This window comes from Trachypithecus francoisi, unplaced genomic scaffold (genome assembly GCF_009764315.1).
Source record: "Trachypithecus francoisi isolate TF-2019V2 unplaced genomic scaffold, Tfra_2.0 Contig00586, whole genome shotgun sequence".
NCBI lineage: Eukaryota > Metazoa > Chordata > Mammalia > Primates > Cercopithecidae > Trachypithecus > Trachypithecus francoisi.
This window is the reverse complement of record NW_022680749.1, coordinates 4,373,756-4,401,599: the sequence shown is the minus strand read 5'-3', so window position 1 is coordinate 4,401,599 and position 27,844 is coordinate 4,373,756. Positions and strand designations below refer to the sequence as shown.

General features: G+C 38.6%; 1 protein-coding gene and 1 pseudogene across 2 annotated transcripts in view; both read left to right on the top strand.

Annotated features, from left to right (window-relative positions):
* PRKG1 (protein kinase cGMP-dependent 1) overlaps positions 1 to 27,844 on the top strand; it is a 1,377,278-nt gene that overhangs the window by 343,953 nt on the left and 1,005,481 nt on the right. The window lies entirely within an intron of this gene.
* LOC117085935 lies at positions 1,478 to 2,251 on the top strand (annotated as a pseudogene).

Genomic DNA, 27,844 nt, shown 5'->3' with positions numbered 1-27,844 from the left:
CAAATGAAACTGACTAGTATCATTATATGACACAGTTTTCAATATAGATAGGTCTTTAAGATTATGTAAGAATAAATAAGTAAAAGATTAGTATATGGTAAAGACTTTCAATGCTATGGAAATACTGAAGAAGATTGCATAAAGGGGTAGAGTCCGGTGAGGAGTTAACACTGTCAGGCATCTGAATGCAGAGTAGGGAAAGCAGAGGGAAATTCCAAGGACAAAGAATCATGACACCAGATCAGGGGATTTAAAGATTACTTTTATCGCAAGATTTTTTTTTCATAAAAATCTTCAACAGAGGAGGAAAGCTAGAGTATATTATGTTTAAATAAGCTGAAATTCTTGAGTATTTTTTAAAAGTTTCTCTGTGATCAATTTGACATATTTTAAATTAGAGGCTATCTTGATAAATTGCTTGGAATCTGAGCTTAAATTTCTTCTCTTCATTTTGTTGATAGAAGTCCTACACTGTTGAATTGCTTTCATTTTGTCTTAAGTCAGGACATTTCCCATGGCAGTTAGATAATTTCTGTAATAACACTTCATGCATAACTGCTGGCTAACTATAGTATTATCCTTGCCATTTCTTTTTATAAGCATATACCATGAAAATTTGTGACAATTTTGTTAAAATATACAGTCTCAAATTGGATTCTTACACATTCTTGTGAATTCTGAATTCTCTTCTTTGAAAGCTTCCTAGATAGCTCAGAATTCACTGAGTTTTCCAGATACTCCCTTGAAGGAGATTTTGAGTGCTTTTAGCAGCTATTACAAACTAGTTAATGGACTTGGGCCAAGTCAGTGCTCTCTTTTCTGCTTCCATTTTATCTCTTGCTGAATGGGAATCTCTACCAATCTCTATTCCTCCAGGGAAGAAGTGTACAGATAAGTGAAACAACATATTTGAACTATTTTATAGATCCCTAGAAGAAAGGAACCAAGAACATAATTCTTTGACCTAGTTAACAATTTTGGGCCTGCTTTGTACTATTGCTGGGTTTGTAGTAGTCTTTGTTTGCTGTTTTTTCCTTCCTTTCTGATCTGTGGACTACTGTCGATTTATTATCACTACTTTAGGCACATAAACTGGTGAACAGAAAGGAGATTCTTTACTCTCAGCTATTAGACAATGTCCGTCTTTTAGAAGTAGCATACAGATGAGGATACAGTTCAAGTTTCAGTCTGGAATTTATCTCCCAGGCATCTTTCTACCAAAATGTGTTGACCATCTCCCTAATCACTACCCTGTCATAAAATAACCATGTCAGATAACCATGGCTTTGTACATTTGGCCAAGTTCAAAAAGAAAGGTTGCTCTTCTAGCTAATAAATGTAAGTAGCTTCAGAAGTACAATAAAAGTGCATCCTGCTGCAGTCTGTCATTCCATGCCCATGCTGTTAGGTGCTGCTCTTTGCAACCATGTCCAAGACTCTGAAACAGTCTGTGGACAGCCAGGAAGTGGACAGGGTGACTAGGTCATCTCCAACATGCTGTATGTCAATGGCACATTTTCCTTATCCCATACCATACAACTGGTCCTCAGCCATAACGTGCTTGCAGTGGTGCCACCAAACACAGCAGAACTGAAGAATTTGGAAGTGCTCAACTTCCTTAATAGCCAAATTGAGGAGCTGCCCACACAGATCAGCAGCCTTCAGAAACTCAAACACGTGAACCTGGGCATGAATGGGCTAAATACTTTGCCTGAAGGATTTTGCTTTCTACCCAGCTCTTGACCTTCTGAACTTGATGTACACTTTGAATGAAAATTCTATTCCTGGAAACTTCATCTACCTTACCACCTTCTGTGCACTCTTTTGTAAGTGACAATGATTTTGAAATCCTGCAACCAGATATTAGGAAGCTCACAAAGTTGCAGATACCCAGCTTTAGGGATAACAACCTGATCTTGCAGCCTAGGGAAACTGGGGAGCTTGCCCAACTTAAAGAACACATTCGGGGCAACTGCCTGACCCTTCTGCCCCCAGAACTAGGAAACTTATATTTAACTGGTCAGAAGAAGGTATTCAAAGTGAGGAACAGCCCCTGGGTTACCCCAGTTGCTGGCCATTTCCAGCTTGGTGTGTCCTGTGTGTTTGAATGTGTCTGTTCTGAGGCATATGAGTACTTCCATGGCAGCACATGCAGGTGAATCCAGAACAACCAAAAAAGAATAATCACAAATCAAAAAAGATTAGCTGGAAACACCTGACAGTCAGTAACAAATAAGGGGTGGACATTGGCTGGGCCTCTGGCTTCTTCTCTCACCAATACTTCTGTCCTTTCTTGCTGTCTCTCAAATAAATACAATGTGCCCGTGAAAAATAAAGACATACAATAAAAGGCAAAATGTATTTCATAAATCAACATTCTATCCTTAAATACTTGGGAATTACTCTTTTAACAAGTTCAGTTACTAGCATAAGTGATTTAACAAGGAATCAAGTATAATTGGATTCTAAGTACCTTCAGGTACAATTTGACCCAAATTGTTTTATTCAGTAACAGAAAGAAACACTGCACCTTATTTGCAACTTGACTGCATTTTCTAGGAAGCAGATAAGGTCAGATACTTCAGAAGAACTATTTATCTGCAAGAAGATATCCTTGTACCACACGGAGATTTAGAGGAATTAAAAAAACATTTTGTTTAACTTTTTTGTGTATATGGTGCAATTCAGTGCTTTTCCACAAATGATTCAATGGGAGACCATAGAAATAAGTATTAGTGTAGGCCGGCGCGGTGGCTCAAGCCTGTAATCCCAGCACTTTGGGAGGCCGAGACGGGCGGATCACGAGGTCAGGAGATCGAGACCATCCTGGCTAACACGGTGAAACCTCGTCTCTACTAAAAGAATACAAAAAAACTAGCCGGGCGAGGTAGCGGGCGCCTGTAGTCCCAGCTACTCGGGAGGCTGAGGCAGGAGAATAGCGTAAACCCGGGAGGCGGAGCTTGCAGTGAGCTGAGATCCGGCCACTGCACTCCAGCCTGGGTGGCAGAGCCAGACTCCGTCTCAAAAAAAAAAAAAAAAAAAAATAAGTATTAGTGTCGTCTTTGAAGTCAAACCGACCTCTTTACATAACTAGGCTTCAGCTGTGTAATCTTAAGCATGTTAAATCCTCCAAGACTCAGTTAGCTCATCTATAAAATGGAGTTAAGCGTGTAACTTTTTAATAAAGCAAGATTAAATGAAATTATAAATGAAACATGCTTTGCACAGAACATGGCACATAAGAAGCATACAATAGCTATTAACCATACTTATTCTTATCTATAAAGTAGATGAAATGAATTCCCTTTTTAGACTCTATGGAACCTAATTATAGTTAAAAATATGCAGAATAAATGCTAGCCTATGTTAAGTGAAATAAGCTAGGCACGGAAAGACAAACATCGCATGTTCTCACTTATATGTGAGAGCTAAAAATTAAAACCAGTTGAACTCATGGAGATAGACAGTAGAAAAATGGTTACCAGAGGCTGGGAAGGGTAGTAGCGGAGGGATGGTTAATGGGTACAAAAAACAGAAAGAATAAGTAAGACCTAGTATTTGCTAGCACAAGAGGGTGACTATAGTAAAAATTAATGTAATTCTTCATTTTAAAATAACTAAAAGAGTATATTTGGATTGCTGGAAACACAAAAGATAAATGCTTGAGGTGATGGACACCCTATTTATCCTGATGTGATTATTATGCATTGCATGCCTGTATCAAAATATCTCATGTGACTCATAGATACATGCACTTATTATGTACCCTCAAAAATTAAAAATTAAAAAATAAATAAAATAAATGCTACTAAGCCACAGATGGTGAGTCTTAGGAAATCTTACATCACATTAAATTCTATTTTTCACACAAAGTCTTTGTCATTCGGTGTATATTTTGCATTTATAGCACGTCTCAATTAGATTAACCTCATTTCAAGATCTCAATTGCTATGTGAAGACACCATATTCGACAGTTCAGGACTGTACAATTTCCACCTTCCCATTCCCGGTTGAGTAATTCTTTATCTGGAGATGATCTCAGCTGGAAAAAGGGAATCTCTGCATTTTGCTTGTCAGTCCTGAGGCCAGTGACAGCTGTGCTTTTCTACGTTACTAAAAGAAGGTTTGGCATCAATGTTTAAAAAAAAAAAAGTGTATCTCTCATCCTGAGAGTCATCTTGAGCAAATGCAGTCAGTCAGTCTTTCTCTAACCCTTGTGTAAATCTGGAATGTGTTTCTTTCTGCAGTTTGACATGAGACCGGTCTCTAGATTGTAAAAATCAAACAAGACTGTCTGACCCTGAAATTGATTCTGCAGCCTTTCCAGGTCCAAGAACTTGCTTCCCTGGGTAATTGTGAGGCTCTCATTTTAGTACCTCAGAGAAGCAGAGAAAATACAGATACAGAGAGAACGAGATAATAGTAATAGTAATAGAATAAATAACTACACTTTCACTAGCATATGTTCTAGCATTTTCTGAGGCCTATGTGCCAAGAAGTGTGCTGTCTTAGATATCCATCATCTAATTTAATAGAATATAGTATTTTAAAAATTGGATCTCCTGAGATTTTACAGAAAGACTGTTATTTAGATGACCTATTTAAAAACTAAGGTCTATCAAATTAGATACAGTACTACTAGCTTGAATTAAATGTAATTTAACCACATTAAATGTAATTTTCTTAAAGGGTACCTTTCTTTCTGCTCCTCAAAAGCTCATGCACACTAAGGTTGACTTTTCTTTATACTCTTCCTAACAACCAAATATTATTACTGTTATTTTAGTGCTCAATTTTTAAATTATTTGAAAGCATTTATTGAGCAGTTACAATATGCTGAGCACTGACCTAAGTACTTTATATACATTATCTCATTTAATCCCTATGGAAACTAAATAGTAGACATTTATATTGTCATTATATTCATTTGTTAGATTCACTTACATATGGAAAAGTAGATGCTCAGTGATATTAACAACAAAACAAAACAAAAAAAACAATAAACCACTTCTATTTTCGCAAAGACACTAATTGACAGAGGTGGAACTCAAACCTCAAACCTCAAAAAGGTTTTGTGAGCATACTATTACCAAATAAAATATTGCTATGATATGATATATTTATGCATAATACAGTAATTTGTTTCCTCAAAAATTATATGGAATAATTACTTTTTCATCTCTTCATTGTGGAAAAATTAGTCTAGATTACAAAAATCAGGGCAAGAAGTTGTTTTTGCTTCAAATAGTCAGCATTAGACTTAGTTATTAAAGAGTTTAGTACTGATTAAAAGTGTAAGCTCCAGAATTAGATGACCTATATTCAGACTCTAATAATTTCCAGCTGAGTAGTCAAGAACAAGTTATTTAACTCCCCTAAACCTCATTTTTCTCATCTGCAAAATGGAAGTAATAACTGCAATAGATTAACGCAGTTAGCACGGTGTCATACACATAGAAAGACCTTCATGAATATTAGGTTGGTTGTTATAATAATAATAATAATAAAAATCTTATATATTTCTGCATTCTACAAGAAGTTCACAATGCCTGGAAAAGAATGATCTTTTCTTTTTTCTAAATTGATATGTCAGGCTGGACGCAGTGGCTTCCACCTGTAATCCCAGCACTTTGGGAGACCAAAGCTGGAGGGTCACTTGAAGCTAAGACGGGTCTAGAGACCTTGTCTTTACAAAGAAAAATTTTTTTAATTAGCCGGGCATGGTGGCACGTGCCTGTAGTCCCAGCTACTCAGGAGGCTGAGGCAGGAGATTGCTTGAGCCCAGGAGTTTGAGGCTACAGTGAGTTATAATCACATAGCTGAACTCTGACAAAGCAAGTCCCTGTCTCTAAAAAATAATAATAATAATTTATATGCCATAGTTGTGCATATCTTTGGGATGCGTGTGATATTTTGATACATATCTACAATGTAGAATGATCAAATCAGAGTAATTGGGATATCCATCCCCTCAAACATTTATTTTTTCTTTGTGTTGGGAATATTACAATTCTTCTAGCTATTTTGAAATATACAACAAATTATTGTTAACTGTATAACTATAAAATGCTCTATTTTTTTTTATTATACTTTAAGTTCTAGGGTACATGTGTATAACGTGCAGGTTTGTTACATATGTATACTTGTGCCATGTTAGTGTGCTGCACCCATCAACTAGTCAGTACCCATCAATTCGTCATTTATATCAGGTATAACTCCCAATGCAATCCCTCCCCCCTCCCCCTTCCCCATGATAGGCCCCGATGTGTGATGTTCCCCTTCCCGGGTCCAAGTGATGTCATTGTTCAGTTCCCACCTATGAGTGAGAACATGCGGTGTTTGGTTTTCTTTTCTTGTGATAGTTTGCTAAGAATGATGGTTTCCAGCTGCATCCATGTTCCTACAAAGGACGCAAACTCATCCTTTTTTATGGCTGCATAATATTCCATGGTGTATATGTGCCACATTTTCTTAATCCAGTCTGTCACAGATGGACATTTGGGTTGATTCCAAGTCTTTGCTATTGTGAATAGTGCCGCAATAAACATACGTGTGCATGTGTCTTTATAGCAGCATGATTTATTATCCTTTGGGTATATACCCAGTAGTGGGATGGTTGGGTCATATGGTACATCTAGATCTAGATCCTTGAGGAATCGCCATACTGTTTTCCATAATGGTTGAACTAGTTTACAATCCCACCAACAGTGTAAAAGTGTTCCTATTTCTCCACATCCTCTCCAGCACCTGTTGTTTCCTGACTTTTTAATGATTGCCATTCTAATTGGTGTGAGATGGTATCTCATTGTGGTTTTGATTTGCATTTCTCTGATGGCCAGTGATGATGAGCATTTTTTCATGTGTCTGTTGGCTGTATGAATGTCTTCTTTTGAGAAATGTCTGTTCATATCCTTTGCCCACTTTTTGATGGGGTTGTTTGGTTTTTTTCTTGTAAATTTGTTTGAGTTCTTTGTAGATTCTGGATATTAGCCCTTTGTCAGATGAGTAGATTGCAAAAATTTTCTCCCATTCTGTAGGTTGCCTGTTCACTCTGATGGTAGTTTCTTTTGCTGTGCAGAAGCTCTTTAGTTTAATCATATCCCATTTGTCAATTTTGGCTTTTGCTGCCGTTGCTTTTGGTGTTTTAGACATGAAGTCCTTGTCCATGCCTATGTCCTGAATGGTACTACCTAGGTATTCTTCTAGGGCTTTTATGGTATTAGGTCGAACATTTAAGTCTCTAATCCATCTTGAATTAATTTTCGTATAAGGGGTAAGGAAAGGATCCAGTTTCAGCTTTCTACTTATGGCTAGCCAATTTTCCCAGCACCATTTATTAAATAGGGAATCCTTTCCTCATTTCTTGTTTCTCTCAGGTTTGTCAAAGATCAGATGGCTGTAGATGTGTGGTATTATTTCTGAGGACTCTGTTCTGTTCCATTGGTCTATATCTCTGTTTTGGTACCAGTACCATGCTGTTTTGGTTACTGTAGCCTTGTAGTATAGTTTGAAGTCAGGTAGCGTGATGCCTCCAGCTTTGTTCTTATGACTTAGGATTGTCTTGGCAATGCGGGCTCTTTTTTTTTTTTTTTTTTTTTTTTTTTTTGTTGAGACGGAGTCTCGCTCTGTCGCCCAGGCTGGAGTGCAGTGGCCGGATCTCAGCTCACTGCAAGCTCCGCCTCCCGGGTTTACGCCATTCTCTCGCCTCAGCCTCCCGAGTTGCTGGGACTACAGGTGCCCGCCATCTCGCCCGGCTAATTTTTTGTATTTTTTTTAGTAGAGACGGGGTTTCACGGTGTTAGCCAGGATGGTCTCGATCTCCTGACCTCGTGATCCGCCCGTCTCGGCCTCCCAAAGTGCTGGGATTACAGGCTTGAGCCACCGCGCCCGGCCACTTTTTTGGTTCCATATGAACTTTAAAGCCATTTTTTCCAATTCTGTGAAGAAACTCATTGGTAACTTGATGGGGATGGCATTGAATCTATAAATAACCTTGGGCAGTATGGCCATTTTCACAATATTGATACTTCCTATCCATGAGCATGGTATGTTCTTCCATTTGTTTATGTCCTCTTTTATTTCACTGAGCAGTGTTTTGTAGTTCTCCTTGAAGAGGTCCTTTACGTCCCTTGTAAGTTGGATTCCTAGGTATTTTATTCTCTTTGAAGCAATTGTGAATGGAAGTTCATTCATGATTTGGCTCTCTGTTTGTCTGTTACTGGTGTATAAGAATGCTTGTGATTTTTGCACATTAATTTTGTATCCTGAGACTTTGCTGAAGTTGCTTATCAGCTTAAGGAGATTTTGGGCTGAGATGATGGGGTTTTCTAAATATACAATCATGTCATCTGCAAACAGGGACAATTTGACTTCTTCTTTTCCTAACTGGATACCCTTGATTTCTTTCACTTGCCTGATTGCCCTAGCCAGAACTTCCAACACTATGTTGAATAGGAGTGGCGAGAGAGGGCATCCCTGTCTTGTGCCAGTTTTCAAAGGGAATTTTTCCAGTTTTTGCCATTCAGTATGATATTGGCTGTGGGTTTGTCATAAATAGCTCTTATTATTTTGAGGTATGTTCCATCAATACCGAATTTATTGAGCGTTTTTAGCATGAAGGGCTGTTGAATTTTGTCAAAAGCCTTTTCTGCATCTATTGAGATAATCATGTGGTTCTTGTCTTTGGTTCTGTTTATATGCTGGATTACGTTTATTGATTTGCAAATGTTGAACCAGCCTTGCATCCCAGGGATGAAGCCCACTTGATCATGGTGGATAAGCTTTTTGATGTGCTGCTGAATCCGGTTTGCCAGGATTTTATTGAGAATTTTTGCATCGATGTTCATCAGCGATATTGGTCTAAAATTTTCTTGTTTTGTTGTGTCTCTGCCAGGCTTTGGTATCAGGATGATGTTGGCCTCATAAAATGAGTTAGGGAGGATTCCCTCTTTTTCAATTGATTGGAATAGTTTCAGAAGGAATGGTACCAGCTCCTCTTTGTACCTCTGGTAGAATTCAGCTGTGAATCCATCTGGTCCTGGACTTTTTTTGGTTGGTAGGCTATTAATTATTGCCTCAATTTCAGAGCCTGCTATTGGTCTATTCAGGGATTCAACTTCTTACTGGTTTAGTCTTGGAAGAGTGTAAGTGTCCAGGAAATTATCCATTTCTTCTAGATTTTCCAGTTTATTTGCGTAGAGGTGTTTGCAAGATGGCCGAATAGGAACAGCTCCAGTCTCTAACTCCCAGCACGAGCGACACAGAAGACCGGTGATTTCTGCATTTTCAACTGAGGTACTGGGGTCATCTCGCTGGGGAGTGCCGGACAATCGGTGCTGGTCAGCTGCTGCAGCCCGACCAGCGATAGCTGAAGCAGGGCGAGGCATTGCCTCACCTGGGAAGCGCAAGGGGGAAGGGAATCCCTTTTCCTAGCCAGGCGAACTGAGTCACACAACACCTGGAAAATCGGGTAATTCCCACCCCAATACTGCACTTTAAGCAAATGGGCACACCAGGAGATTATACCCACACCTGGCCGGGAGGGTCCCACGGCCACAGAGCCTCCCTCATTGCCAGCACAGCAGTCTGCGATCTAACCACAAGGCAGCAGCGAGGCTGGGGGAGGGGCACCCGCCATTGCTGAGGCTTAAGTAGGTAAACAAAGCCGCTGGGAAGCTCGAACTGGGTGGAGCTCACAGCTGCTCAAGGAAACCTGTCTGTCTCTGTAGACTCCTCCTCTGGGGACAGGGCACAGCTAAAAAACAACAGGGGAAGCAGCAGAGGCCTGTGCAGACCCGAACAACTCTGTCTGACAGCTTTGAAGAGAGCAGTGGATCTCCCAACACGGAGGTTGAGATCTGAGAACGGACAGACTGCCTGCTCAAGTGGGTCCCTGACCCCTGAGTAGCCTAACTGGGAGACATCCCCCACTAGGGGCAGTCTGACACCCCACACCTCACAGGGTGGAGTACACCCCTGCGAGGAAGCTTCCAAAGTAAGAATCAGACAGGTACACTCGCTGTTCAGCAATATTCTATCTTCCGCAAACTCTGCTGCTGATACCCAGGCAAACAGGGTCTGGAGTGGACCTCAAGCAATCTCCAACAGACCTACAGCTGAGGGTCCTGACTATTAGAAGGAAAACTACCAAATAGGAAGAACACCTATACCAAAACCCCATCAGTACGTCACCATCATCAAAGACCAGAGGCAGATAAAACCACAAAGATGGGGAAGAAGCAGGGCAGAAAAGCTGCAAATTCAAAAAATAAGAGCGCATCTCCCCCTGCAAAGGAGCACAGCCCATCGCCAGCAACGGATCAAAGCTGGTCAGAGAATGACTTTGACGAGATGAGAGAAGAAGGCTTCAGTCCATCAATCTTCTCAGAGCTAAAGGAGGAATTACGTACCCAGCGCAAAGAAACTAAAAATCTTGAAAAAAGAGTGGAAGAATTGACAACTAGACTAATTAATGCAGAGAAGGTCATAAATGAAATGACAGAGATGAAAACCATGACACGAGAAATACGTGACAAATGCACAAGCTTCAGTAACTGACTCGATCAACTGGAAGAAAGAGTGTCAGCGATTGAGGATCAAATGAATGAAAAGAAGCGAGAAGAGAAACCAAAAGAAAAAAGAAGAAAAAGAAATGAACAAAGCCTGCAGGAAGTATGGGATTATGTAAAAAGACCAAATCTACGTCTGATTGGGGTGCCTGAAAGTGAGGGGGAAAATGGAACCAAGTCGGAAAACACTCTTCAGGATATCATCCAGGAGAACTTCCCCAACCTAGTAGGGCAGGCCAACATTCAAATTCAGGAAATACAGAGAACACCACAAAGATACTCCTCGAGAAGAGCAACTCCAAGACACATAATTGCCAGATTCACCAAAGTTGAAATAAAGGAAAAAATCTTAAGGGCAGCCAGAGAGAAAGGTCGAGTTACCCACAAAGGGAAGCCCATCAGACTAACAGCAGACCTCTCGGCAGAAACTCTGCAAGCCAGAAGAGAGTGGGGGCCAATATTCAACATTCTTAAAGAAAAGAATTTTCAACCCAGAATTTCATATCCAGCCAAACTAAGTTTCATAAGTGAAGCAGAAATAAAATCCTTTACAGATAAGCAAACGCTTAGAGATTTTGTCACCACCAGGCCTGCCCTATAAGATATCCTGAAGGAAGCCCTAAACATGGAATGGAACAACCGGTACCAGCCATTGCAAAAACATGCCAAAATGTAAAGACCATCGAGGCTAGGAAGAAACTGCATCAACTAACGAGCAAAATAACCAGTTAATATTTTAATGGCAGGATCAAGTTCACACATAACAATATTAGCCTTAAATGTTAATGGGCTAAATGCTCCAATTAAAAGACACAGACTGGCAAACTGGATAAAGAGTCAAGACCCATCAGTCTGCTGTATTCAGTGGACCATCTCACATGCAGAGACATACATAGACTCAAAATAAAGGGATGGAGGAAGATCTACCAAGCAAATGGAGAACAAAAAAAAGCAGGGGTTGCAATCCTAGTCTCTGATAAAATAGACTTTAAACCATCAAGATCAAAAGAGACAAAGAAGGCCATTACATAATGGTAAAGGGATCAAATCAACAGGAAGAGCTAACTATCCTAAATATATATGCACCCAATACAGGAGCACCCAGATTCATAAAGCAAGTCCTTAGAGACTTACAAAGAGACTTAGACTCCCATACAATAATAATGGGAGACTTCAACACTCCACTGTCAACATTAGACAGATCAATGAGACAGAAAGTTAACAAGGATATCCAGGAATTGAACTCATCTCTGCACCAAGTGGACCTAATAGACATCTATAGAACTCTCCACCCCAAATCAACAGAATATACATTCTTCTCAGCACCACATCGCACTTATTCCAAAATTGACCACATAATTGGAAGTAAAGCATTCCTTAGCAAATGTAAAAGAACAGAAATTATAACAAACTGTCTCTCAGACCACAGTGCAATCAAACTAGAACTCAGAACTAAGAAACTCAATCAAAACCACTCAACTACATTGCAAGTGAACAACCTGCTCCTGAATGACTACTGGGTACATAACGAAATGAAGGCAGAAATAAAGATGTTCTTTGAAACCAATGAGAACAAAGATACAACATACCAGAATCTCGGGGACACATTTAAAGCAGTATGTAGAGGGAAATTTATAGCACTAAATGTCCACAAGAGAAAGCTGGAAAGATCTAAAATTGACACTCTAACATCACAATTAAAAGAACTGGAGAAGCAAGAGCAAACACATTCAAAAGCTAGCAGAAGGCAAGAAATAACTAAGATCAGAGCAGAACTGAAAGAGATAGAGACACAAAAAAACCCTCCAAAAAATCAATGAATCCAAGAGTTGGTTTTTTGAAAAGATTAACAAAATTGACAGACCGCTAGCAAGACTAATAAAGAAGAAAAGAGAGAAGAATCAAAATGCTCTATTATTGAACACTAGAACTGAAAGCTTCTCTCTCTTTACTTTTGTACCCATTAATCAACTACTCTTTATTCTCCATCCTTCCTTTCCTTCCAGGCCTCTAGTAACCACCATACTACTTTCAACCAACATGAGATCCACCTTTTTAGCTCCCACTTATGAGTGCAAACATGTGATGTTTGTCTTTTCTGTGCTGTGCTTATTTCACTTAACACAGTGACCTCCAGTTCCAGCTACATTGCTGCAAATGACAAGATTTTATCCTTTGTTATGGCCCATTAAGATTCCATTATGGGCCGGGCATGGTGACTCACGCCTGTAATCCCAGCATTTTGAAAGGCCGAGGCGGGCGGATCACGAGGTCAGGAGATCGAGACCATCCTGGCTAACATGGTGAAAATCTGTCTCTACTAAAAATACAAAAAAAAAAAATTAGCCGGGCGTGGTGGCGGGGGCCTATAGTCCCAGCTACTCTGGAGGCTGAGGCAGGAAAATGGTGTGAACCCAGGAGTCCGAGCTTGCAGTGAGCCAAGATCGTACCACTGCACCACTCCAGCCTGGGCAACAGGGCGAGACTCCATCTCAAAAAAGAAAAAAAAAAAAAAAAGAAAGAAAAGAAAAGAAGAGATTCCATTGTGTGTATATCTCACATTTTCTTTATCCATGTATCCACTGATAGACACTTATGTTCCTTGAATATCTTGACTATTGTGAATAATGCTGTAGTAAACACGGGAGTGCAGATATCGCGTTCATATACTGATTTCCTTTCAGCAGTGGGATAGCTAGATCATGTAGTAGTTCTCTTTTTAGGTTTTCGAGGAATCTCCATAATGTTTTCTATAATAGTTGTACTAATTTACATTCCCACCAACAGTGTAAAAGAGAACCCCTTTCTTTACATCTTCTCCAGTACTTATTATTCTTTGTCTTTTTATAGCCATTTGAACTGGGGTGAGATGATATCTGTTTGTGGTTTTAATTTGCATTTCCCTAATAATTGGTGATTTTGAGCATTTTTTGAAATATACCTGTTTGCCATTTGTAGATCTTTTTTCCAGAAATATCTATTCAGCTCTTTTACCCAATTTTAAATTTGATGATAATGATGTTTTTTAAGTGTTTGAATTGTTTGAGTTTGTTTTGTTTGTTTTGAGACGGAGTCTTGCTCTGTCACCCAGGCTGGAGTGCACTGGCGTGATCTCTGCTCACTGCAACCTCCGCCTCCTGGGTTCAAGCAATCTTTGTATTTTTAATAGAGATGCAGTTTCACCACGTTGGCCAGGCTGGTCTCGAACTCCTGACCTCAAGTGATACACCTGCCTCATTCTCCCCAAGTGTTGGGATTACAGGCGTGAGCCACCATGCCTGGCTCGTCAAGTTTTTCAATGTATCTCTTGTCAGATGGATAGTTTGCAAATATTTTCTCTGAGACTATAGGTTGTCTCTTCCCTTTGTTAATTGTTTCCTTTGCTATGCAGAAGCTTTTTAGCTTATTGTAATTCCATTTTCCTATATTTGCTTTTGTCGCTTGTGCTTTGGAGGTCTTACCCAAAAAATCTTGACCCAGACCAATGTCCTGTAGTATTTCTCCAGTATTTTCTTCTAATAGTTTTATAGTTTCTTTCCTGGCTGTGCAGGGACTTGCTGTGAGATGCAAGCCCCATCTGAGCCAACAAGACCTGGTTCTCCAGCCTTGGCCTGACAGCAGACTCCCTCAGGGACCCAGTCTCAGCTCCAACCATCCTACTGCAGTTAGAAAACCATCCCATCTGTGCTGAAACTTGCTGGGAGACATGCACCTGCCTAAGCCAAGGAGAAAGGGGTCTCCTTTTTGGTTTTAGAAAAGAGAGGGAGAGGATACTGTTTTCCGAGTACTGACTTTGATGAGGTGCCCAGCAACTTTAGAAAGCTGCTGGTCTGTCTCATCTTGTGTCACACGTCAGGAGTTTCCCACTTTTGCACTAGGTATTTGTAGCATTAACCTAAGTCCCTAGGATTGCCTAATAACACTAGACCTGAAGCAGTTGAACAGGCTTATGATTATGTGTTTCTATTAAAGAACTCAGATTCCTATCTGAAATGTAATAGTCTGCAAGTGCTCAATTTATTTTACTATTCATACTTTAAATTAGTTAGGAAGACTGGAAGAAGTTTAAATGCAACTACTGACCTCATTTCAATTTTCACGTCAACTTGCATATTTTTGAAGTGACAGCACTTTTTAGATAACGGCGTTACAAGTTTATCAGCATGGGTCTGGATATAAGGTCTGGCATTCCTACAGCTATTTAAATTTCTCCAGACACATATTTCTGAAAATTTTGATGACAGGAGTAAATAAGTTTCTGGGACATAATGACATCAATTCTGTAGTAAATTTTTTTTCATTAATATCCTGCAAATTATCAAATTAATGCATAAAATACCCAAGTAATTACTCCAGAGAATATGCAAGATGCATTTAAGTTTGCTAGCTTTGCCTTTAAAAAATAGCTAATTTTTTTTTTTGATATGTGGGCAAGAAGAGATTGGCGAGAGTAAAAACAAAAGTTACTTTCAACATAATGATTTCTTTATCATAAATACAAGCCTCAGCTCACTGACTGTCATGTGAGTTAAAAATAATAGCTTTCCCAGTGCTTTATCTTTGGGACATATATTATTTAAGTGCTAAATACAGTTACTTAAATATCTTCTTCAACGTAGAATAAAAACCCTGACTTTTTTCATTAGGTTAGAATTAGTGCATAGAAGCTAAAAAATAGTAAAACTTATGTAATCATATTATGCTTGGGAAACTTTGTTTTCTTGCAAACAAAGGTATTTGTCTCTTATTTATTATGTTGATCATGAAAATAGTATTACAAAAATACAAAGGTATTACAAAAACTTAATCAAGTCAGCATGTATACTGCATATGTGTCTTGTGGAATATTTACCATTTAATCAAGAACCTAAAAAAATATAACCTAGCTCCCAAAAAGTAACAACAGTGGTTAACTGTCCAGTTAAAGAAAAGTAAAACAAGGCTGGGCATGGTGGCTCACGCCTGTAATCCCAGCACTTTGGGAGGCCAAAGTGAGTGGACCACTTGAGGTCAGGAGTTCATGAGCAGCCTGGCCAACATGATGAAACCCTGTCTGTACTAAAAATACAAAAAAAATTAGCCAGTCCTGGTGGTGTGTGCCTGTAATCCCAGCTACCCGGGAGCCTGAGGCAGGAGGATTGCTTGAACTCGGGAGGCGGAGGTCGCAGTGAGCCAAGATCGCACCACTGTACTCCAGCCTGGGCTACAGAGTGAGACTCTATCTCAAAAAAAAAAAAAAAAAAAAAAAAGGTAAACTAAAACAAGGTAGCAAAAAATGTGGTTTTCTTTTCTTTTTAAAAAGTGTTGTTTTAAAAATGAAAGAATTAACAGATAAAATTGCATGTACAGACGGGTCACTTAAGGTCGGAGATATGTTCAGAGAAATGCATTGTTAGGTAATTTCATTGTGCAAACATCATAGAGTATACTTACAAAAGCCTGGATGTTATAGCCTACTACACACTTAAGGTATGCAATACAGCCTATTGCTTCGAGGTTACAAACCTGTACAGTGTGTTACTCTACTGAATACTTTAGGTCATTGTAAAGCAATGATAAATATCTGAGTATATAAATATGTCTAAACATAGAAAGACACAGTAGAAACACAGCATTACAATCTAATTGAGATCTCCGTCATATATATGATTCATCATTGACCGAAATATCATTATGTGGCACATGACTGTATTTACCATGCACAAAATGATAGTTTGAAGTATATATACATTGTGGAATGACTAAGTCTAGCTAATTACCATATGCATTACCACATGTAGTTACCATTTTTGTGGTGAGAACACTTTACATCCATTCTATTAGCATTTTTCAAGAACACAGGAATATTATTAACCATAGTCACGATGTTATACAATAGATCTCTTGACCTTATTCCTCCTACATTACTGAAATTTTGTATCCTTTGATCAATATCTTCTCAACCCCTTCCAAAATCCCTCCCCACTCCAGCCCCTTGTAGCCACCATTCTACTGTTTACTTTTGTGAGATAAATTTTTAGATTCCACATATAAGTGAGATCATGCAATAAATTTCTTTCTGTGCCTGGCTTATTTCACTTAACGTGATGTCTTCTAGGTTCATCCATGTTGTCTCAAGTGACAAGATTTTCTTCTTTTTAGAAGGTTGAACAGTATTCCATTGTGCGTATTGGTGACATTTTCTATATCCATTCATCCACCGATGGACACTTTGGTTGATTTCATAGTTTGGCTATTGTGAATAGTGCTGCAGTGAACATGGAAGTGCAAATATCTCTTCAAGATACTAATTTCGTTTCCTTTGGATATATACCTAGTGTTTGTGTATATTAGTATATAACTGTATATACATTGGCTTTGATGGATTATATGGTATTTCTATTTTTAACTTTTTGAAGAAACATTATACTGTTTTTCATACTGGCTGTATTAATTTACATTCACACCAAAAGTACACCAGGATTTCCTTTTCTTCACATCTTCACTGATACTTGTTATCTTTTGTCTTTTTGATCATAGCCAATCTAACAAGTGTGAAGTGATACAACACTGGAATTTTAATTTGCATTTCTCTGATGATTAGTGATGTTGAGCATTTTTAATATACCTGTTAGCCATTTGTTTATCTTATTTTGAGAAATGTCTATTCAGGACATTTGCCCATTTTGGGGGGATATTAGGTACATTTTATTTTTTTAATTTATATTTTATTTCAAAAGGTTTTTGAGGAACAGGCTGTGCTCATTTTTAATGGGATTACTTGTATTCTTGCTATTAAATTGTCTTAGTTTCTTACATGTTTTAGGTATTAACCCCTTAACAGATATATAGTTTGCAAATGTTTTCTCCCATTCTGCAGATTGTCTCTTCACACTGTTGATTATTTCTTTGCTATGTAGATGCTTTTTATTTTGATGTAATTTGTCTATTTTTGATTTTGTTGCCATTGCCTTTGGTGTCATATCCAAAAATTCATTGCCCCGGCCACTGTCATGGAACCTTTTCCCTAGGTTTTCTTCTAATAGTTATATAGTTTTCGGCTTTACATTTTACTCTTTAAATCATTTTTAGTTTATTTTTGTATATGATGTGACATAAAGGTCTAATTTCATTCTTCTACGTGTGGATATTCAGTTTCTCCTGCACCATCTATTGAACAGACCTTCTCTTCCCCCTTATATACTCTTGGTGCCTTTGTCATAAATCAGTTGGCTGTAAATGTGGAGATTTATTTCTGCTCTTTCTCTTCTTTTCCATTGGTCTACATGTCTGTTTTCCTGCCAGGATCATTATAATTTGGTTACAATAACTTTGTGATATATTTTGAAGTCAGGTGCCTCCAGCTTTGTTCTTTATGGTCAAGATTATTTTCACTCATTGGGGTCTTTTGTGGTTCCATATTAATTTTAGGATTTTTTTTCTATTTCTGTGCAGAATGTCACTGGTATTTTCATAGGGACTGAATTGAATCTGTACATCACTTTGGGCAGTATGGATATTTCCAATTCATGAATCTGGGATCTCTTTTCATATATTTGGATCTTCTTCAATGTCTTTCATTAGTGTCTAGTTTTCAGTGCAAATATGTTTCATTCCTTGGTTAAATTTATTCTTAGGTATTTTGAGGAGCTATTATAAATGGGATCAGTTTCTTCAGTTTTTCCATATTGTTTGTTGTTGGCATATGAAATGCTAGAGTTTTTGTATGTTGATTTTGTATCCTGCAACTTTACTGAGTTTATTAGTTCTAACAGTTTTTTTGGTTGAGTCTTTTGGGCTTTGTATGTATAAGATCATGCCATCTGCCAATGGGGACAGTTTAAGTTCCTCCTTTTCAATTTGGAGCCTTTATTTCTTCCTCTTTATGTATTGCTCAAACTAGGACCTCAGTACTATATGGAATAGAAGTAGTGTAAGTGGGCACCCTTCTCTTGTTGCAGATCTTAAAGGAAAAGCTTTAAATTTTCTCTGTTGAGTGTGATATAGGCTGTGGGTTTGTCCTATAGTACTTTTATATTGCTGAAGTATATTCCCTCTATGCTTGCTTAATTTGTTGAAAGTTTTTATCATGAAAGGATGGTGAATTTTGTCATAGGTTTTTCTGCATGTACTGAAATGATTGTATGTTTTTAGTCCTTTATTCTGTTAATGATATGTAGCTATTTATTGATTTACATATGTGGAACTAACCTTGCCTCCCTGAGGTGAATCCCACTTGACCATGGTGACTGATCATTTTTATGTGATGTTGAATTTGGCTGGTATTTTGTTGAAGATTTTTGTATCTATGTTCATCAGGGATGTTGGCCTGTAGTTTTCCTTTTTCATCTTGTTATTGTCTGGCTTTTGTATCAGGATGATGTTGGCCTTATAAAATAAGTTTGTAAGTATTTCTTTCTCTTTAATTTTTTAATTTTCTTTTTCTTTTTCTTTTTTTTTTTTTTTTGAGCCAATCTTGCTCTGTCACCCAGGCTGGGGTGCAGTGGCGCGATCTCTGCTTAATGCAAGTTCCCTCTCCCAGGTTCACACCATTCTCCTGCCTCAGCCTCCCGAGTAGTTGGGACTACAGGTGCCCACCACCTTGCCTGGCTAATATTTTGTAGATTTTTAGTAGAAGAGACGGAGTTTCATCATGTTAGCCAGGATGGTCTCGATCTTCTGACCTCATGATCCACCCGCCTCAGCCTCCCAAAGTGCTGGGATTACAGGCGTGAGCCACCGCACCTGGCCTTTAATTTTCTTGAATAGTTTGAGAATGGCATTAGTTATTTTTTAAGAGTTTGACAGAATTCAGTAGTAAAGCCATCAGGTCTTTTTTTATAGGAGACACTTTATTACTGATTAAATCTCCTTACTCATTATTGGTCTGTTATAGTTTTCAATTTCTTTATAACTCAGTCTTTGTAGGTTTTTTTTTTTTTTAAGTTATCCAATTTGTTGGCATATAATTGCTCATAACAGTCTCTTATAATCCTTTGTATTTCTGTTGTATGAGTTGTAATGTCACCTTTTCATTTTTTATTTCATTGATTTGAGTCCCTATTTTTCTTAGTCTAGGCAAGGTTTTGTTGATTTTGTTTATCTCTTTAAAAAACAAACTCCTAATTTTATTATCTTTTCTATTGTTCTAGTCCTTATTTCATTAATTTCTGCTCTGGTCCTTATTATTTTCTTCCTTCTACTAACTTTTCACTTAGTTTTTTGTTTTTCTAGTTCCTTGAGGTGCAACACTAGGTTGTTTAGTTGAAATTTTTCTTTTTTATAAGATAGGCATTTATTGCTACAAACTTTTTTGTGTATTGCATAGGTTTTAGTATGGTGTATTTCCATATTGTTTGTCTTAGGAAGTTTTTAAATTTCCCTTTTAATTTCTTCATTGATCCATTGGTTGTTCAGGAGTATGTCATTTAATTTTCCTGTATTTGTGACTTTTTTGAAGTTCCTTCTCTTATTGATTTCTAGTTTTATACCATTGTAGTCAGAAAATATACTTGATATGATTTCAGTCTTCTTAAATTTGTTAAGACCTGCTTTATGCCCTAACATATGATCTATCCTGGGAATGCTCCATGTGCAACTGAAAAAAAAGTTGTATTCTGCAGCTGTTTGATGACATGCTCTGTATATGTCTGTTAGATCCATTTGATTTAAAGCGTTAAGATGTACCCTTATCAATGTTCTCTTTGGATGATCTGTCCATTGCTTAAAATGAGGTGGTAGAGTCCCCTATTCTTTTGTTTAGTTTCTGTGGGTACATGGTAGTTGTATATATTTATGGGTACATGAGATGTTTTGATACAGGCATGCAGTGTGAAATAAGCATATCATGGGGAATAGGATATCTATTCCCTCGAGCATTTATCCTTTGAGTTACAAACAATCCAATTATACTCCTTAAGATATTTTATAATGTACAATTAAGTTGTTATTTATTATAGTCACCCTGTTGTGCTATCAAATAGATCTTATTCATTCTTTCTATTTTTTTGTACCCATTAACCAACTCCAACTCTCCCAAGTCCCTCACCTACTATTATTGTATTGCACTTTATCTCCTGCTTTAGATCCATTGATTTTTTTTAGCTCTATATATTTAGGTGCTCTGATGTTGTATATATATATATATGTTTGCTATTGTTATATTCCATTGCTATAGTTGAGTATTGGTGTTTTATTCCTTTAGCTACTTTATTTCTTTTATTTGGAAAATTGAATTCATTTACATCAAGGTAAGTGTTGATAAATAAGACCTTACAACCACCATTTAATTAATTGTTTTCTAGTTGTTCTGTAGATCCTTTGTTCCTTTCTTTCTCCTTTTTGTCTCCCCTTGTGGCTAAGTGAATTTTTCTAGTAATGTCTTGATTTCTTAGGTTTTGTTTTCTTTTGTTGCTGTTGTTTTTTTGTTTTGTTTTGTTTTTGTTGTTTGTTTTTCTTTTTCTGTATCTACTATAGGTTTTTGCTTTGTGGTTACCATAAGGCTTATAAAAAATCTTTAGTTATAAAAAGTTATTTTAAGCTGATAATTTCTATGTTGATAAAAACAAATCTGTACACTTTTTCTCCACTCCCACCTTTCTTTTTGAATTTTGATGTCACTATTTCTGTCTTTTCATATTGTGTATCTCTTAAAAATTATTTTAGCTATCTTTTTTAGTTTTGTCTTTTAACCTTCATACAAAAGACATAAGTAATTTACAAATATCATTACAGTATTAGAGTATTCTGAATTTAACTGTGTGCTTATTTTTACCAGCGGATTTTATATTTTCAGAGTTTTTGTGATACTCACTAGTATTCGTGCTCTCAGCTTAAAGAACTCTGTTTAGCATTTTTTGTAATGAAGTTGGTGGTAATGAACTCCCTCAACTTTTGTTTTTCTGAAAATGTCTTTATTTCTCCTTCATTTCTGAAGGACAGCTTTGCTGGCTACAGTATTCTTAGCTGGGTTCCTTTTTTTTCCCCTTCCATTTAAATATGTCATCCCACTCTCTCGGGCCTGTAGTATTTTTGCTGCAAAGTCTTCTGCTAGCTGTATTATCATTTTGTGTAAGTTATTTGCTTCATTTCTCTTACTGTTTTCAGGATCTTCTCTTTGGCTTTGATTTTTGAGTTTGATTCTAATATGTGTTAGGGAAGTCTTTTTTTTTTTTTTTGGATTAGATCTGGTTGGAGACTTTTGACCTTGTACTTAGATAGTTACATCATTCTCCAGATTGAGAAAGTTTTCTGCAACTGTTTTTTAAAAATAAATGTTCTAACCCCTTTATCTTTCTCTTTTTTAAAAAGAAATGTTCTAACTCGTTTATCTTTCTCTTTTCCTTCTTTAACTCCCATGACTTGTACATTTGCTCCTCCCCCCCCCCTTTTTTTTTCCTTCTGAAATGGAGTCTTACTCTGTTGCCCAGGCTGGAGTGCAGTGTTGCGATCTCAGCTCACTGCAACCTCCACCTCCTGGGTTCAAGCGATTCTCCTGCCTCAGCCTCCTGAGTAGCTGGGATTGCAGGCATGTGCCACCACGCCCGGCTAATTTTTGTATTTTTACTAGAGATAGGGTTTCACCATGTTGGCCAGGCTGGTCTCAATCTCCTGACCTCAGGTGATTCACCCTCCTTGCCCTCCCAAAGTGCTGGGATTACTGGCGTGAGCCACCATATCCGGCCACGTTCGCTCTTTTGATGCTGTTCCATACATCTTGTAAGCTAGAAGTAGTACAAGAATTTCTTTACTTTTCATATTTTTTTCTTATCTGACTGTATATTTCCATATATTTCTGACTGTATGTTTTCAGTTTCACAGATTGTTTCTTCTGCATGATCTTCTCTACTGTCAATGACCTCTATTGCATTTTCTCATTTTGTATTGTTTTCTTCCAAGATTTCTGTTTGACTTTTTTCAAATCCTCTATTAAATTTCTCATTCTGGTCACTTATTGATTTCTTCATTTGGTGAATTGTTTCTTTATATTTTCTTGGAGTTTGTTGAGCTTTCTTAAAACAATTATTTGGAATCTTTTTCAGGCAATTATGTTTGTTTAGTGATATGATATTTCCCCAATAGTTATTGATCCTTGTGTCTGCTCACTAGAGGAATTAGGTATTTATTTCAGTCTTTGAAGACTGGCTTTGTTAGGAAAAGCCCTGTGGCAGGTACTGCACTGAGGTGCATCAGAAGCCAGGGCAGCTGTGGCTGGCACAGTGCTCCTCATAGTCTCGGGTGTGCCACAGCAGTTGCAGTCCTGGGGTAATTCAGAAGGCCAGGGCAGATGTGGCCAGCATGGTGCTTCATTCAATAAGCCTGTGGCTCACTGTCATAGGCATGGTCCTGGGGTGGATCAGAAGCCCTTGGCAGATGGTGCTTCCAGAATCCTCGGACCCACTACAGCCCGCCCAGTGGGGACAAGCTAGAAACATGGGTCAGAGGTACCTGGCATGAAATTAGGGCACACTAGAAGCCAGAGGCCACTAAAGCCAGGACTGCCTGTTGCTGAGGGATGTCCAGAGCCCAGGGCTGTTGATGTAAGCCCCATGGTGGTGCAAGCTGGAGACTGGGTTCACCAAGCAAGTGTGAAACCTGGAGCTGTGTGGTCTTACCTGAAGCCAGAGTGTTCTAGAGGCTCAGTCTGTGAGTACTAGCCTGAAATACAGGTCTGGGGGCTTCTGTCCAGCTGTGTTTCACTGTGACAGACCCAGTGTTGGGGTCCAAGGCAAAGTCCTGTGCTCACTTTCTTCTCTTTTCTCCAAGTAGATGGTATTTCTTTCCATGCTTAGCTGCGCAACCTGGGGTTGGAGGGAGGATGATGTGAGTAATGTAAAATTGCCCTTTCTATCATCATCAATATGTCTTTTTTATTATTGTGCTGCAACTAGATACCGTGACCTCTTACCTGGGTTCCTTAGCTTTTGTGAACATATTTTCATGCATGGATATATGTACAAATCAATGTTTCTCCTGGAGCAAGGACAATCACTAGAGAGTTCCACTCCATCATCTTTCTCTGCTTTTCTAATCTATGATTTTGTTAAAATGAATAAGAACTATATCTTGTGTCAGCTGGTTTTAGTAGGCCTTTAGGTTGTCATGTGGCTTAATGAATGTTTTTGAAGTATAATCCTAAAGGGGAGATACAAAAAGGTCATGATTATCATTAATTGTGATTATAATCACCCACAAATATTTACTGAACCCCCATTCTGAACAAGGTACTCTCATAAACACTATCATGCCCTTAACTAAATATTTCTTTGGTAAACATTTTTTGACATGAAATCTTAATGAAGGGAAAGACTTACCTCATCAAAATGGATAGATATCAATCAAATCCCTTAAAAAATATGGAGAAATGCCTGGTATGCTTTCGAAGATTTTTGAAATGATTTTTCTCTTCCTTAGACCAGTTTTGAAATGCTTTGAAATGTTTATTTTTACAGGGAAGGCACAACACTGAAAACATTATTTATAGGTCCTAACGAAATTCACAGCAGTTCCATGTCAGAAAGTTCATGCAGTGGTGTTCATAATTTCAGGGAGGAAAACGAGCCATGCTATTCCTTATAGAACTTGGTACCGGACCTCAATTGTGACCAATTCAAGTTTTCTACCCCGCCAATGGAAAAAAAAAAAAAAATCACATGAAGAAGGTGAAAAAGATCAGCTTTTTAGAACTTTTTAGTAAAATTTAGTTTAGCTGTGTTGAATATATTTCAAGGGCCAAAATTTAGGTAAAACTACGAGCTGTTGAATGGGCAGTTTGGATAGAGGGAAAATCTATGTATGTAAAGATAAAAAATCACAAGGTGAAAAACTAAATGAGCTGCACCAAGATGGCCAAATAGGAAGAGCTCCAACCTCCAGCTCCCAGCATGAGCGACACAGAAGACAGGTGATTTCTGCATTTCCAACTGAGGTACCAGGTTCATCTCACTGGAGCATGTAGGACAGTGAGGGCAGGACAGTGGGTGCAGCCCAATGAGTGAGAGCCGCAGCAGGGCGAGGCATCCCCTCATCCAGGAAGCTCAAGGGGGAAGGGAATTCCCTTTCCTAGCCAAGGGAAACCATGACATACAGCACCTGGAAAATCGGGTCACTCGCACCCTAATACTGCACTTTACCAAGGGTCTTAGCAAATGGCATACCAGGAGATTATATCCCATGCCTGGCTCGGAGGGTCCCATGCCCATGGAGCCTCCCTCATTGCTAGTACAGCAGTCTGAGATCTAACTGCAAGGCAGCAGCGAGGCTGGGGGAGGGGCGCCTGCCATTGCTGAGGCTTAAGTAGGTAAACAAAGCTGCCAGGAAGCTCAAACTGGGTAGAGCCCACTATGGCTCAAGGAGGCTTGCCTGCCTCTGTAGACTCCACTTCTGGGGACAGGGCATAGCCCAAAAAAAGGCAGCAGAAACCTCTGCAGATATCAATGTCCCTGTCTGATAGCTTTGAAGAGAGTAGTGGTTTTCCCAGCATGGAGTTTGCAATCTGAGAACTGACAGATTGTATGCTCAACTGGGTCCCTGACCCCTGAGTAGCCGAACTGGGAGACATCCCCCACTAGGGGCAGACTGACACCTCAAACCTCACCTGGCTGGGAACACCTCTAAGAGGAAGCTTCCAGAGGAACGATCAGACAGCAACAGTTGCTGTTCAGCAATATTCACTATTCTGCAGCCTCTGCTGCTGATACCCAGGCAAACAGGGTCTGGAGTGGACCTTGAGCAAACTCCAACAGACCTGCAGCTGAGGGTCTTGACTGTTAGAAGGAAAAATAACAAACAGAAAGGACATCCACACCAAAACTGCATCTGTACGTCACCATCATCAAAGACCAAAGATAGATAACACCACAAAGATGGGGAAAAAGCAGTACAGAAAAGCTGGAAATTCTAAAAATCAGAGCACCTCTCCCCCTGCAAAGGAATGCAGCTCCTCACCAGCAAGGGAACAAAGCTGGATGGAGAATGACTTTGACGAGTTGAGAGGAGAAGACTTCAGACAATCAAACTTCTCTGAGCTAAAGGAGGAATTACGAACCCAGAGCAAAGAAACTAAAAACCTTGAAAAAAGATTTGATGAATGGCTAACTAGAATAACCAATGCAGAGAAGTCCACAAACAAACTGATAGAGACGAAAACCATGACATGAGAACTGCGTGACAAATGCACAAGCTTCAGTAACCAACTCGATCAACTGGAAAAAAGGTCATCAGTGATTGAAGATCAAATGAATGAAATGAAGCAAGAAGCGAAGTTTAGAGAAAAAAGAGTAAAAAGAAATGAAGAAAGCCTCCAAGAAATATGGGACTATGTGAAAAGACCAAATCTACGTCTGATTGGTGTACCTGAAAGTGACGGGGAGAATGGAACCAAGTTGGAAAACACTCTGCAGGATATTATCCAGGAGAACTTCCCCAACCTAGCAATGCAGGCAAGCATTCAAATTCAGAAAATGCAGAGAACTCCACAAAGATACTCCTGGAGAAGAGCAATTCCAAGACACATAATTGTCAGATTCACCAAAGTTGAAATGAAGGAAAAAATGTTACGGGCAGGCAGAGAGAAAGGTCGGGTTACCCACAAAGGGAAGCCCATCAGACTAAAAGGGAAGCCCATCAGACTAACAGCAGATCTCTCGGCAGAAACTCTACAAGCCAGAAGACAGTGGGGACCAGTATTCAACATTCGTAAAGAAAAGAATTTTCAACTAACAAGCAAAATAACCAGCTAACATCATAATGACAGGATCGGATTCACATACAACAATATTAACCTTTAATGTAAATGGGCTAAATGCTCCAATTAAAAGACACAGACTGGCAAATTAGATAAAGAGTCAGACCCATCAGTGTGCTTTATTCAGGAGACCCATCTCACGTGCAAAGACACACATAGGCTCAAAATAAAGGGCTGGAGGAAGATCTACCAAGCAAATGGAAAACAAAAAAAGGCAGGGGTTGCAATCCTAGTCTCTGATAAAACAGACTTTAAACCAACAAAAATCAAAAGAGACAAAGAAAGCTGTTACATAATGGAAAAGGGATCAATTCAACAAGAAGAACTAACTATCCTAAATATATATGCACCCAATACAGGAGCACCTAGATTCATAAAGCAAGTCCTTACAGACCTACAAAGAGACTTAGACTACCACACAATAATAATGGGAGACTTCAACACCCCACTGTCAACATTAGACAGATCAACAAGACAGAAAGTTAACAGGATATCCAGGACTTGAACTCAGCTCTGCACCAAGCAGACCTAATAGACATCTATAGAACTCTCCACCCCAAATCAGCAGAATATACATTCTTCTCAGTAGCACATCACACTTACTCCAAAATTGACCACAGAGTTGGAAGTAAAGCACTCCTCGGCAAATGAAAAAGAATAGAAATTATAACAAACTGTCTCTCAGACCACAGTGAAATCAAACTAGAACTCAGGATTAAGAAACTCACTCAAATCCGCTCAACTACATGGAAACTGAACAACCTGCTCCTGAATGACCACTGGGTACATAACGAAATGAAGGCAGAAATAAAGATGTTCTTTGAAACCAATGAGAACAAAGATACAACATACCAGAATCTCGGGGACACATTTAAAGCAGTGTGTAGAGAGAAATTTATAGCACTAAATGCCCACAAAAGAAAGCAGGAAAGATCTAAAATTGACACCCTAACATCACAATTTAAAGAACTAGAGAAGCAAGAGCAAACACATTGAAAAGCTAGCAGAAGGCAAGAAATAACTAAGATCAGAGCAGAACTGAAGGAGATAGAGACACAAAAAAAACCTTCAAAAAATCAATGAATCCAGGAGCTGTTTTTTTGAAAAGATTAATGAAATTGATAGACCCCTAGCAAGACTAATAAAGAATAAAAGAGAGAAGAATCAAATAGATGCAATAAAAAATGATAAAGGGGATATCACCACCGACCCCACAGAAATACAAACTACCATCAGAGCGTACTATAAACACCTCTACGCAAATAAACTAGAAAACCTAGAAGAAATGGATAACTTCCTGGACACTTACACTCTCCCAAGACTAAACCAGGAAGAAGTTGAATCCCTGAATAAACCAAGAGCAGGCTCTGAAATTGAGGCAATAACTAAAGCCTACCAACCAAAAAAAGTCCAGGACCAGATGGATTCACAGCCAAATTCAACCAGAGGTACAAGGAGGAGCTGGTACCATACCTTCTGAAATTATTCCAATCAATAGAAAAACGGAATCCTCGCTAACTCATTTCATGAGGCCAACATCATCCTGATACCA